At 36.5% G+C, this 13,598-nt stretch overlaps 1 pseudogene; it reads left to right on the top strand.

Annotated features, from left to right (window-relative positions):
• LOC129045339 (ubiquitin carboxyl-terminal hydrolase 46-like) overlaps nucleotides 1–4,747 on the top strand; it is a 234,503-nt pseudogene extending 229,756 nt beyond the window's left edge.
• Nucleotides 4,748–13,598: the final 8,851 nt, after the last annotated feature.

The following is a 13,598-nucleotide window of genomic DNA, read 5'->3' as shown; positions in this document are numbered from 1 at the left end:
ATAAACAGTAAATAGTTCAGAATAAAATACTGAATGGTAGAACTTGCTATCATCAGGGGAATGTCATTTTTAATCGTTGAATTAGGGCTCTTTATTTTTCTAATATGTTGATAAGAACAAAATTATATGAAGTTATTTGTTAAGCTTCAATTTTTGTTATAGAAATACAAAATGTGGGAGATTCAAATGTGCTTTTATTTCTTCATGGGATTCAGTTGTTATTCACTTACTCATTTATTCTACGAGTTTGTACTGAATTCCTGGACTGGGAAAGATTTGCCATCATTTGCTACTTGTCTCGATCCTCAGGTTGTTTCATGGAATGAATAATCTTTGGAAGCTCAGAGAAAGGGTCTAGGAATTACAACCAGAGAGGCCAGAGAAATCATCCAGCTTTGCTGCTGGAAGATTTTGCTCTTTGGATACCACCTCAACACCCAAGGGCCCAGTAAATATGCGCATCCTGGATTCCACAAAAAAACAAACTCACCCCCGGCCTCCCTCTCCCAGCCAAACTGCAAGCCAGACCCTGGGCCGCCTCCCCGCCAGTGCTCCACGGTGAACAGTCCTGTTTTCACCTTATAAAGATGGTGGTGCGGGATCGCTGCAACCTTTAGACTATTGACTGTCCGAAACATCGCTTCCATCTGTAATATGGTTAGTAGCAAAGATGAAGATTTTCTTGACCTTTCTGTCACCGTGGAGCAGAATACATCTGTTACCCACTGTCTAAGAGACTTCAGCAACACAGAACAGACATATTATCGTGAAACGCGCTGCAGCGAACAAGAGGCCCAGAAAAGGATGAGAGTAAAAAAGCTGCCCATGATTTTGGCCCTGCACCTAGAGTGGTTCAAGTACATGGAGCAACTCCATAGGTACACCACGCTGTCTCTACGCTGTCTCACTGGGTGGTCTTCCCACTGGAACTCGGGCTCTTCAGCACTTCCAGCGATGCTGTGAACTGGACCGCATGTACGACCTGGTGGCCCGGGTAGTTCACTGTGGCAGTGGTCCTAATCGTGGGCATTATATTACGATTGTGAAGAGTCATGGCTTCAGGCTTTTGTTTGATGATAACATTGTAGAGAAAATAGATGCCCAAGCTATTGAGGAATTCTATGGCCTGACATCAGTTGTAGCAAAAAATTCAGACTCTGGATATATTTTATTCTATCAGTCAAGAGAATAACTTAAAGAACTGTGGGACTAACTCAAATGGGGGGAAATATTCAAAGCACTCTTACGTGGTTTCCCTGCAGACTTTCCTCCCCTGCTGCCCACCAGGGGTATGACGCCTTGTCGGATGGTATGGCCCTGTAGACTTTTTCTCCCTTTGGTTTTTTACATGCAGCACTACTTGTGGCTTTATTTTAGGCTGAGGTAGAGTTAACTGCAATCAGATTGTAGTAAGATTTGTATGAGTAACAGTTGCTAATTTTCGGATTGGGTAAATGCTCCACCACTGGCTGTGTCTGGCTGAATCCGAGTGACATTTCCTGCGTATGTCTACAGTCTGTTTTGGGTCTCTGCAGAACGCCCTAAATGCCTTCCGGGATCGCATTTCAATGCATGCCTTTAACTTGTCTCTGGAAGCACCGCTACCCAATTTTAGCTGTTCTGCCTCTTTTCTGACAAAAGGACAGAAGAAATGGGTAAATGTTCACCTTTTAGGGCTGCAACTATAGCTTTAAGTTTGTGCAAGTAAAAACGTTAAAAGTAAGTAACCTTAATACTAAAACCATCCTCCAGGTGGAACAGGGTGAAGATAAGCTGTTCCTGGTGGCTAGTTCCTGCCCCGGGCTGTGCTCACCTTGCCTTTAGACTCCATCCCAGGCTAAGAAGGTAGGGAGCTCAGGGCAGGTGAAACCAAGGGGAGGAAGCTTTTGTGGACAGTGAAAAGTTACTTTTCTTATCTTTCTACCAAAACCACGGGTCAGGAAAATAACCCATTGCTGTTTGCTTTTGGTGACCCTCCACTTCTTTGAGGTCCTGTGAGTTATACCTGTCCTCTACTTGGCACTACTAAGCTTTCCCAGGTGTCATTCCAGTCCTGCTGGTGTTTTGCAGTCTGTGGTCGCAGGGCTGAGACATTGCAGTGACCGCTCCGGGCACAGCTCTCCTTAGCTGGTCAGTACCCACATCCTTCTCTATCAGGAAGGACAGGAAGCACCTTTACCACCATTGGCCGCATTTTACAGCTGTTCGCTTTTTAAAATTTCAGTCTGTTTACCACATGCTGGCGAACCCCCGGGCTAATATGGAGCCTTCCCTAGAGGGAGTACTAGAATTAGCTGGGTATGAAGGTGGGTCAAAAAGTGTGAGTGGGTGGGCAGAAGAATGAGCTAAATGGTGGTGTTTCTTTGGCTCAGACTCCTAGAATGCTTGACAAGACAGTTTTTCGGAAGAACCTCATCTCACATAGTTACTTTTACTTTTTTCACTTTTGTTATATATGTATTTATTAGATCATTTGAGTATTGGTACCTTTTATTAAAAGGGTCAATTTGGAAAAACAAAACAACAAACAAAAAACAAAAGAACACAAAAAAAACAAACCCACCAAAAATCTAAGGTTGAATTAAGGTAGACAGATCGCTGAGTAGGGTAGTGAACTCACACAGCAATCTGTATCAAAGAGGGACTTAGGCTTTTCACTGTAACTCCATATTACATATTGGCTGAAGCTTCCAAAATAAAAGCAATACTTCAAGAACAGAAGGTTCTATTTTTGGAAAGGGTTGCATCTTTATAGAAAAAAGTGGTATTTGGATCACCTATTGAATGTATCAAACTCAGTTAACTGTCTTGAAATTAACACTGAAGTCTGGCCTGGGCAGCCAAACCACAAGTGATGGTTGTTAAGGTTCTGCTCCCAGAACCTTAAGCACTTTTCTTGGGAAACAGTAGCCGTCATAGATTTGGCCCTTGCACTTTTAAAGCTATTAATCAAGGGAGAACATCTTACTCCAGGCAATTAGTTTTGACAATGGAATAGTAAATAGATCCTAATTAATGACTTTTTGTAATTATTCTTCCCTATGTGGACATTAACTGGTGTTCAGGCGTTAATTGTGACATCAACATGATTGCCTATCAGTAAAAAGACCATTTTGCAGCTTAATTATGTATTTCAGGGACTCATATATCTTGTGGCTTTCCGAATCATTTTAGCCAGACTCTCAGTCTTGAAAAGGACTAAGAAGTCTGAAGGAAGAAGTCTCGTTCATTTTCATTTTCTTATGCCATGTCCACCCAACTTGCCTTCCTTCATACTCCCCCTGCCCCCCCCCCCACAAAGACACTACAAACACTAGGATCATGCTGTACAGTACAGAAGCTACTAGCCACAGGTTTAAGTTTAAATGTCATAAAATTAAATAAAAGTAGAAATTTAAGATTTAGTGAAACTAGCCACATTTTAGGTGTTCAATAACCATATGTGGCTAGTGGCTAGCTACTGTATTGGAAGTATAGATATGGACATTTCCATTATCATAGAAAGTTCTACTGGCCAGCATAGCACATAAAGAAAGCTTCATGAGGGCTAAGTTTTGTCTGTTTTGTTTACTGAGGTATTCCTATAGTCTAGAATATTGCCAGGTACAGAGTAGGACTTCAGGAACTATTTGATTAATTAAATGCCTGCCTTCTTTCTTTTATTTTCTCCTCATTTGTTTTGGGATTACCTAGAGACACAAACTTCAGAAATACCTGGAGACACCTAACGAGCACTCTCTGACAGGGATAAGAATGAACAATGGAGGTACTTACTCATTTGAGCTCTCCTCTCTATCTAAAGTACCAGAGAGAGTGCACTAATTAGGTTTGATAAAATGAGTGCTTCCAGAAGAAGATGGTATGCATTATTTTACCAATTATGACAGATTCATGAGAGTAAAAGGGCATAAAGTATATATAAAAAATATATATAAAAAATATATAAATATATATAAAAAAAAGTCAGCAGAGATTTCATTCAATTATATCAGATTACAATAATTTTCCACTCTATTTGGAAACGTATTTGACATATAACAATGCCTAAATTTAAGGTGCACAGTATATTAATTTAAACATTTATATGTTGTAAGATGATTGCCGTTGTAGTGATAATTAGCACCTCCACCACATTATATCAGAGAACAATTAGTTATCACATCTTAGAAACATTCTTGAGAAAACAAACTTCTTAAAAAACAGTAAGTTGATAAAAAAATAAAGTGATGATTAGAAAGGGGAATAGAATTGACCAGAATAAAACAGGACCTTCCAGAAAAGAAGTCCTAGACTGATATATTTCATACACCACACACACACACAGAGTGAAGATTTTATGGCAACAAGTTTTAAATAAGTTGTTTGATCCCTTATACTTAAATGTCAACTGGGAATTATAATAGTAATACTAACCATACATATAATGAAAGGAATAATGGAGGAAGCTGAACATATATGTAAATAGCATTTTGCTGATATTAATTGTCAAAATCTAATACATAAATATAACAATGAAGTGAAATGGAAGTTTAAGTGAATTGCAAATAATGAAGGTAAGATTTAGAAAATGATAAAATAAGTGAGTTATCCAGTTCTCCTATTCCAATTAGTGTTTGAGAGTGTGATTAACAATTCTTAACAATGTCCTTCAGAGCAAAATTATTTAGAAATATTATGATCTCTATCAATTAATCAATACTATGTTTATACTTTAGAGAAAGTTCAAGTCTGATTTTTTTTTCTATACCACATAAAATTTGGGTAATATTAGTAGGTGATAGATTAACATACAGAACAATACCTAAATATTAACCAGATGAAATTCAAATGTATAACATTCAAGAAAGGGATTCTCACAGTTGTGGTTTAAGGAAATATTTAGCTCTGACTTAATACCAGAGTGCACAGTAGCCCAAAGCTTAGAAGCAGGAGTCAATCAGCACAAATGGTCTTGGCTTAGAAGAGGACTGCACTAGAAACATACATTGTCTCTTAGTCCTCTGGTTGAGCTGCTTCCATTTCTCTGTTTAACTTAATTCATCAAAGAGTTATTAAATGTGCATTTGGTTCCAGAGGCTGTCCTATGTACTGGAGACCCAATATTGTATGAGTTGAATGTGATGATCCTTCTCCTCAGGGAGCTTGGAATCTATTGAGGAAGGCAGATAATTCAACATATTAAGATAATTGTACTACTATTTCTAAGGGAGATTGGTATGGTCTGACTGGATGAGTGGAATGGTTGAAGTTATGATTACGATAATGAGAACTTACTGCTTGTATAAAATATTTACCTGTGCATCAGAATTTGCTTAATGATTTCTAAGCACTAATTTTTACATTACACAATCTGATTTATAATGGAGGCCAAGGTGCCATCTTTTAAATGTGACATTGAGAAGTAAATATTGGGTCTCAAATGTATATATTTGAGTATTTTGAGAGGATAATAAAAATATCTAAATCCTCAAAATGGAGTTATATCAATCGCAATCATATGTTAGATGTTATAATGAAAAATTAACTTACATTCCATAAGTCTGCTAATTTTTGATATTTAGGAAAAATTCATGCAGGCTGAGAATTCTTGCCCCAAACAGAAAACGTTAGAAGTTAAACTTACTGCTTATTAACATCATGTAAAGTTTCTTATGCTACAATTGACTTAAGTTAATCTTCAATTTTTATAGTGTTTGGTCAATGTAGCATAACTGCAGAATTCACTTACATTCTAAGAATGTCCCAGTGGACTTTGAGGTGAGCAGAAACCTGGAAAGTTCACATTGCACTCCACAACATTGCCTCTTAAAGCTCTTCCCAATTAATAAACCCAACATTTAACTTTAGGAGCATAGTAATGTTGTAACATATCAGGGATGAGCTACCCACTCTGTTTAAATAAGACCTGACCTACACCCTTTCCCAAGGTTGAGCCTAACCACTGGGAAAGAGTGATTTCACTGTTAAACCTTTGCAGACCTAACTAGCTCCTAATTCTAGCCAATGCCAGTGCTGAGAGTCTCCAGAGAAGTCATTCCTCCCTCTCCCCACCCAGAGACAAACTAGCTGGACTAGAAAAGTTTTAGAATTGTAAGAGCTGGTACTTCATAACAAAAGAAAAAAAACAAAAACAAAAACTCTGTGAAATTCTTTGGGAATAATCCTAGAAGAAATTTGACTTATCTGAATTATATTAATAATTGTATATGATACCTCAGTAGGCAAATAAAACAAATTCTTCAGGTTTTTTTTCCCCTAGATATTTAGGGAATCTAGGAAAAATTTATTTTCTGTAGTTAAATTACTCAAATAACATGTGGAACAAGTTTTGGCCTCTGTTATCTTGACTAATTCAAAATATCTGTGACTTCGACAACTCAATGTATATGAGGGGACAAAATATCCTGACTTCTGAATCATCTAGTAGACATTTGATTTGCATTTAAAAAATTTTGCCGTTTATCCCATTAATTACTTCAGTTTTCCAACCCACTTTATACATGAGTTTTCCGAAAATTCTAGTTCTGATGAATTTACTATTTCAGGGAAAAGTGAGTATCTGCTTATGTTGCTTCACACAGAGCTTACTTTCTCCAGGCTGTTTCATGAAAACTGCTTGTGAGCACTGTGAAAAATCTGTGAGGTAATTTACCCTAAACTCTGGTATCATTACAATACAGGCATACCTCAGAGATATTGTGGGTTTGGTTCCAGACCATTGCAATAAAGCAATTACCATAATAAAGCAAATATCACAATAAAGCAAGTCAAATGAATTCCTTGGCTTTCCAGTGCCAATAAAAGCTATGTTTACATTATAATGCAGTCTATTCTGTGTGCAATAGCAGTATGTCTAAAAAGAAAATGTACATACCTTAATTAAAATTTACTTTTTTAAAAAAATGCCAATCATCATCTGAACTTCCGGTGAGTCATTATCATTGGTCACAGATCAACATAATAAACAGAATGAAAAAAATTGAAATACTGTGAGAATTACCAGAATGTGACAAAGACATGAAGTGAGCAAATATGGTTGGAAAAATGGCACCAACAGACTTGCTCAACACAGGGTCGCCACAAACCTTCAATTTATAAAAACAAATGCAGTATCTATGAAGTGTAATAAAGTGAAATACAATAAAATGAGGTATGGCTGTATATACTATTACATTGCCCAAATCAAGTGGTTTTCAGGCCACAGGATGCATTTCAGGCTGGTGACTATAGGTAGAAAATTGAATATTAGATGGTTGGAGATAGAGGTGGTAATGTTCAAATTGATTTTCTCTCTCAAATTTCACTTGCTCTAAAGACTAGAAATGCCCTCCTAGAACCATGCCTCTGTCATCTTCTTGATAAATATTTGCCTTTGCAACTAAATATTTACTGATTTTTGAGTTCCTCTGCCAGAGAACTTCAACGTATGTTTAGTGTGATGTTTAATTTCTGTCAGTTTCCTACTACCCAATACATTGTAAGTTCCATTAATCGAAGCTTTTAATGAAATTTGCTTCACCTCACTTCAAATCAGTTCAACAGTCACTTAAATGCCTGCTGGGTACCAGGAATTAAGATACTAACTATATCCTTATAACCCCAAAAATGCACTATTATAGAAACTCAGGAAATCATCACTGAATGAGTACATTTAACTGAGGTCATTAATATAGCAAAGATTTTTACATAATACATTCAATGTTTATAATAGCTAACATTAACATCATTATTTTTAATTGTTGGAGTTTTTAGTGTGGCAACAAAAGTAAATTAAATTGATCAAAACGGCTCCACCCACAGGGTCAGATTATCTTCTCTTTCCCTGCCTAAATTAGCACCTCTTATTCTCCTATGGGATGAGATAGGATAGAGAGGGTTTCCAAGAGAGCCATAAAAGTTTGAGTTCCTCCTCTCTTCAAAGTTTCCAAGCATTCATGGGTGGGTGTGTGTATGGCCTTTAGTCCTCCTTGGGGATGGGAGCAGACCTGTCCTTAACCGTGATTATCTTTCCCTTTAAAGCAGCTAAGTCAAAGTGGAAAGAGAGGGAGGAATCAGGAGATATTTAAGGAGAGAACAGCTCTGCCCTCATAAACAAGCTTCTGAATTCATTTTGTTTTTGTGGTTTTGAGAGACTGTTTACTCATAGTGCAGCCAAATGAATGCCTAAAATCAGGTCAGCCCAATTCCTATATTGAATATCAAGGCCCTCATTGCTGATGCCATTTATTTCAGCTCTGGGGACTCAACCTCCTCAATTACATTGCAGTTTAGCTGGGGCTTGGGAACATGCTGAGTTGTAATCATTAACATCCTTCTTTCCCAGCCCAGAGAAGAGGAAACAACCAAGACACCCTTTTTTTTTTTTTTTTAAGATTTTATTTACTTATTTGTCAGAGAGAGAGAGAAAGTGAGTCAGAGCATGAAAAGGGGGGAGTGGCAGCAGAGGGAGAAGCAGGCTCCCTGCTGAGCAAGGAACCTGATGCAGGACCCTGGGATCATGAGCTGAGCTGAAGGCAGACAGTTAACCCACTGAACCACTCAGGCATCCCCCAAGACACCCTTTCAAACCTACTTCTCATAACTCCGTTTCTGAACTTTCAGTGGAGGATTAGGACAGTGAGAGACATACTCCTCAACCTTCTCACCCACAGCTTAGACCAGAGCATTCACAGCCAGATGATGGAGAGTTTTCTTGTATACTGGCAATTGCCATTGGGGCCCTTATCTTTCCTTATCCAGTAAGCCTTATCTGCTAGCATTTTGTCCTTATTGCAAAATTTTGAAGAACTATGAAAACTCTGAGATTTTAACCTACTAACAAGCTAATCAGTTAGCCTGTTCCAATTTCATCAGTGCTGACAGAAGACAAACTCTTGGGTCAAGGATAAAGGACTTTATATCTCAAGTCAGGCAAACAACATACATTGGCATATTTCTGTCATTTTCTCTTGCCTCCAAGTCCTTTGAAGGTGATGCAGAGGGCTCAGATAGATACTTGTGCATGCAGTGGTTTGTGTAATAGGATAGGACCATTGAACTTCAGGAGCCCTGTGATTTGGAAACCCAGATCTTTTATCCTAGCATAAACATGCCCCTTCTTTGCTCTAAAGGAGACACTATCTCTAACTTCTAAGACTGTTCACTATAGAAGCATCATTGAAAATAGAGGCTGGGACAAAGGATAGAGGTAGGACCCCAAATTTCTTGAAATTTGCATTACACAAATGTATTATGTACTTAAAAAATAAAATAAAAGTTGAAAAACCTATGTGAAATTAATAGTTTAAAGCAGTTCCTGATTTTAGTATTGAAGATTTTTCTGCAAAAGTTTATATTCCAGAAATATGGTCCCTAATTGAACAGAATAATGTTCCTCAATTGACATTCCAAAAAGATATATTTATTTTGCTGCTTTTCTTATAGCCTAACATATCAGGAAAGAACCTACTGTATTCTAAAACTACTGTGATAAAAATACAATTGCATAATGAGATTTAAAGATAAACCTACCTGTAAATATTTTGCCTATTTATATATATTTTTATGCTTTAATTGTGTAGTAAACTGTATTTGTTTTTATGATTTAATATAGGCTTAGTCATCATATATATTAGTGTTTTAGCTGTCTCTATAAGTCCTAAAAAATTTTCCTTACTGATACTGTTATACAGAGGTGGTTCAATCTCATGGGCCATAACTCAGAATGAAAGTAATATTTTAGCATGCAGAATTGGGCCACTAAAGAAAATACATCTTTTATAGAACATTTCATTAGTCAAGCTTAGTCCTGTCTAGGCTTGTTGCTCATTATATTGTATTTTCTCATATCTCTTATTTAGGAAGCAATGAAAATTTTGCCTCAGGTACAGAAAAAGAAATCAATGTACATAAGGAAAAGTTGTATTGTTAGAATATGAAATATTTACAGTGGCACCTAAAGTTATGTGACTTCCTGTCACTAATAGGATCTGTACACCTACTTCAATGCTAACATGCATTAGAATGATGAAAGTTGCATGAATCATAAATAATATAATTGGATAATCTATCTTTTTGTCCCTACTCTGTTGCATTAAAAGAGGGGCTTTTTCCTAATGCTTTAACAATTCTCTGACAGAGCCTAGGACAATGCTTGGTTAGATGATTTGTGAAATAATCGTATCTGTGGCACAGTCACTACTAAGATTTTTTTCTTTTTAAGATTTTATTTATTTGAGACAGAGAGAATGAGAGAGAGAGAGCACATGAGAGGGGGGAGGGTCAGAAGGAGAAGCAGGCTCCCTGCTGAGCAGGGAACCCGATGCGGGACTCGATCCAGAGACTCCAGGATCATGACCTGAGCCGAAGGCAGTCGCTTAACCAACTGAGCCACCCAGGCACCCCCAGTCACTACTAAGATTAAGGTAAATAGTTTATATATGCAGTTAATCTAACAGGCTGTAGGACTGAAAATTAAATATAGCAAAGATTCTATACAAAATCTTAAGAAACAGTGAAAATGGAATTATTAAAATAGCAATTACATTTCTATATTCTTATATAGTTTTTCATGACTAAATTATTTTGAGAAAAAAGTGAAAGATTTGTAGGAAAATATGTTTTTGTTTTTTAATTATTTATATAAAACTTTCTTTGTCAAGGACATATGTGTTTATTCAATAATATAAAACATAAAATAATTTCCTTTAAGGATATTGTCTAAGTTTTTACCTAGAATTGTGACATTTATTGTAATTATGAAGAACACTAAGTGAGTGATACTGCTTGAAGAAAATAAAATCATCCCCAAATTAATCGAGCAAAATACTACCTTTAATAGTAAAAAATTAGTATATGTTATGCCCGTTTGTATTAGATGAATGTAACTTCATAATTAAAAATTTGAACCATGAGATAAAAGGAAAATAAAATCTATCAATGTCTACTTCTTTCACATATAAACCATTTCAGTGGACTATTATGTATTTATGTTTTAAGGCAATCTCTAAAAGAAATTATATCTTAAAACTGCAATCTTGATTTTATAAAGATAAAATATGTATCATACTTAATGTGATATAAATGTGATAAGTGTGCATCATTCAGGAACTATTCCTTCTAAACATTTGGTTTAGGGCAAAGAGATGTGGGATGTGATGGCTCCCTTGATTGAAAAAGTTCAGGGCAAATATTTAAGCGAAGAAATTGCTTCAAGCAAGGCTAGATTTTAGGGCGCTCACCATGTCTTGAAAACCCAAGTTTTCTTTTGCTCATGTTTTTCACTTAATCTCTTTTCTCTGCATACCTCTTCACTGTCATTGTACTGTATAGGGGTACATATTTTGCCACCTGAAACTATACTTCTTTGGCATATTGGTAATTTTAGGCTGATTATATTTAAGAAACTGCAGACACAAAAAGACTCTGAAAATCAAGTAGAAATTACTCTTTTGTAAAAGATATGTACATGAGATCTCCATATGTAAGGGTGTCTCCTCACAGCTGTACCAGGGAGCAGGGAAGGACTTTAAATTTCTAAAAACTTATCAGTGGAAAAGGCATGGACATATCTGCATAAAAACCTTACTCTTATTTCCTATGCTTTTCCTGGTAACCTGCCATAACTGACTCCTCGCCCCCTACATCTTCTTCTTCTTCTTTTCCCCAGTATCTTCTTTTGTCTTTACCTGAAGATGGTATTTAAGGTGATGGCTGTAGCCATTTTGGGGAGTTATATTCAGTTTTCCTGGGTCTCTCCCATGGATACAGGAGATATACATGTTATTAAAGTTTTGTTTGATTTTCTTCTGTTAATCTGTCTCATGTCAATTTGGGTCTTAGACCACCTAGAAGAACTTTAATGGATAGAGAAAAATGTTTCCCATCCAACAGTATCAACCAAACTTTTTCCACATTTCATCCCTTACAGTTTCAGGCATAAATTCACAGAACTCCCAAGCACATTAGAAAAAGAAATCCTTTCCTCCAGGTTACCCAGCTACAGTCCTACAGATATATAATTAGACTGACTTGAGTCATGTGACCATCACTGATCTGTAGTCAGAAGAGTGGAACATGTGGGTTGCAAATGGCTAAGTCCACTGCCTTCTTCAGTTAAGGGGGCGGGGGGAGGGTAGTGCCATTTAAATCACGGTGAAGGGAGAATTGGGAATATATAATTCCCTAAGGAAAATATAAGTTAATCCACAAGGTGAAAGGGAAGTGGTATTTGAATTACAAAAACTCAAGTGTTTACTCTAATTTGTTTCTAAAATAGGAAGTTTAATGTGTAAGAAATTGGAGAAAGCCATCATGGATGGGAGAAAGTAGATGAGAAAATAGGATACAAAAAATCCTGTGGCACATTTAGGTGATGGGGAGTATCAAATCAAACTGGATCTGAGAATTTCTTTTCTGGGAACAAGGATCTGAGTGGTAGAAAATTGGATCAAACCTAGTTTAAGGAAGGGCTGGAAAGCTTTATCTCATCATCACAGAGAAGATTTGAACACTTTTATGCATAAAAGTAAAAATAGGGGTACTACTATTAATTGTGCAGGGGAGAGCAAGACTTTCCTTCTACCCTAGGTTCCATAGATGAGTCTATGAAATAAACTGATAGCAGGCATTAATATTAATAAGAGAAAAAGTCTACAAATTTATTTATTTTTAATATTACATGCATGGGGCATCACAGGGAAAAAAAGCAAAATAGCAAAAATCACAAAAAAAAGCTGTGAGATTTAAGAGCTTATATATTGCCTTAATAGAGGAAGGGGTAACTTAGGGGAGTGTAAATTATTTTTAGGAACGATGAATGGGCCCTTAGAAGAGTAGATGGAGAGTATGATAATTTGTGACAATTTGTGTGGGTATGGTGTTGACTTCTTTTTTTGGTAAGAGTCAAACTTCCCTGGTTGATGAAACACTTTGGGAGGGGATTTATGACAATTGATTTTTATTTGGAGGATCCTTCTTTAAGCAGATAAGGGGAGTTTAGAGAAAGCCTCTCCTTGCATTTGTTGTTTTTCAAATGCCTTCAGATGAAAATAATCAATATACCAAAGCATCATATTTTGAAGTGGCGTGTCCTGAATTTCTTCAATTGGCAGTAAAAAATTTTATGAAGTATACAAGAAGAAACCTCTGATTTCATTAAAAGGATATATAAATGTCTGTGTGATGCCAGGCTGGGTAAAATGATTTATCCATACCTGAGAAATTGATAACTATAAGTGTCTTTATTTCTGGTGTTACTCTATATAATACATTGAGATAGTCTCAAGGCACCAAACTAATATATTGCCTGACTTTTCTCTTCCCATTATAATTTTCTTTAGGGAAGATGCCTTTCTTAGTTTAGGAATAAGATGGAGTTTCAAAAAAAATGCTTATGTAATTATTTTAAGATTATTCCTCCTCAGGACTACCGACAGTGAAATCGTTTAGGTTGACTTATGTCTACAATTTTGGTAGCGTCTGAACTAGGAAGTAAGTGGAGGATAATAGCATTGTATCTGTCTACAACCTTTGGGGGCAAAAAAAAAAACAAAACCCAAGTAACATGTTTTAGAATATTTTTTAAATTATTAAAGTTGTGAGGATGCTAACTGGGTAGC

The sequence above is a fragment of the Mirounga angustirostris genome, unplaced genomic scaffold, assembly GCF_029215605.1.
Source record: "Mirounga angustirostris isolate CCGP_5_RB_7025 unplaced genomic scaffold, mMirAng1.0.hap1 SCAF_1, whole genome shotgun sequence".
In the NCBI taxonomy this organism is placed as follows: domain Eukaryota; kingdom Metazoa; phylum Chordata; class Mammalia; order Carnivora; family Phocidae; genus Mirounga; species Mirounga angustirostris.
The sequence above is the reverse complement of the archived record's forward strand: the minus strand, read 5'-3'. Positions and strand labels throughout refer to the sequence as shown.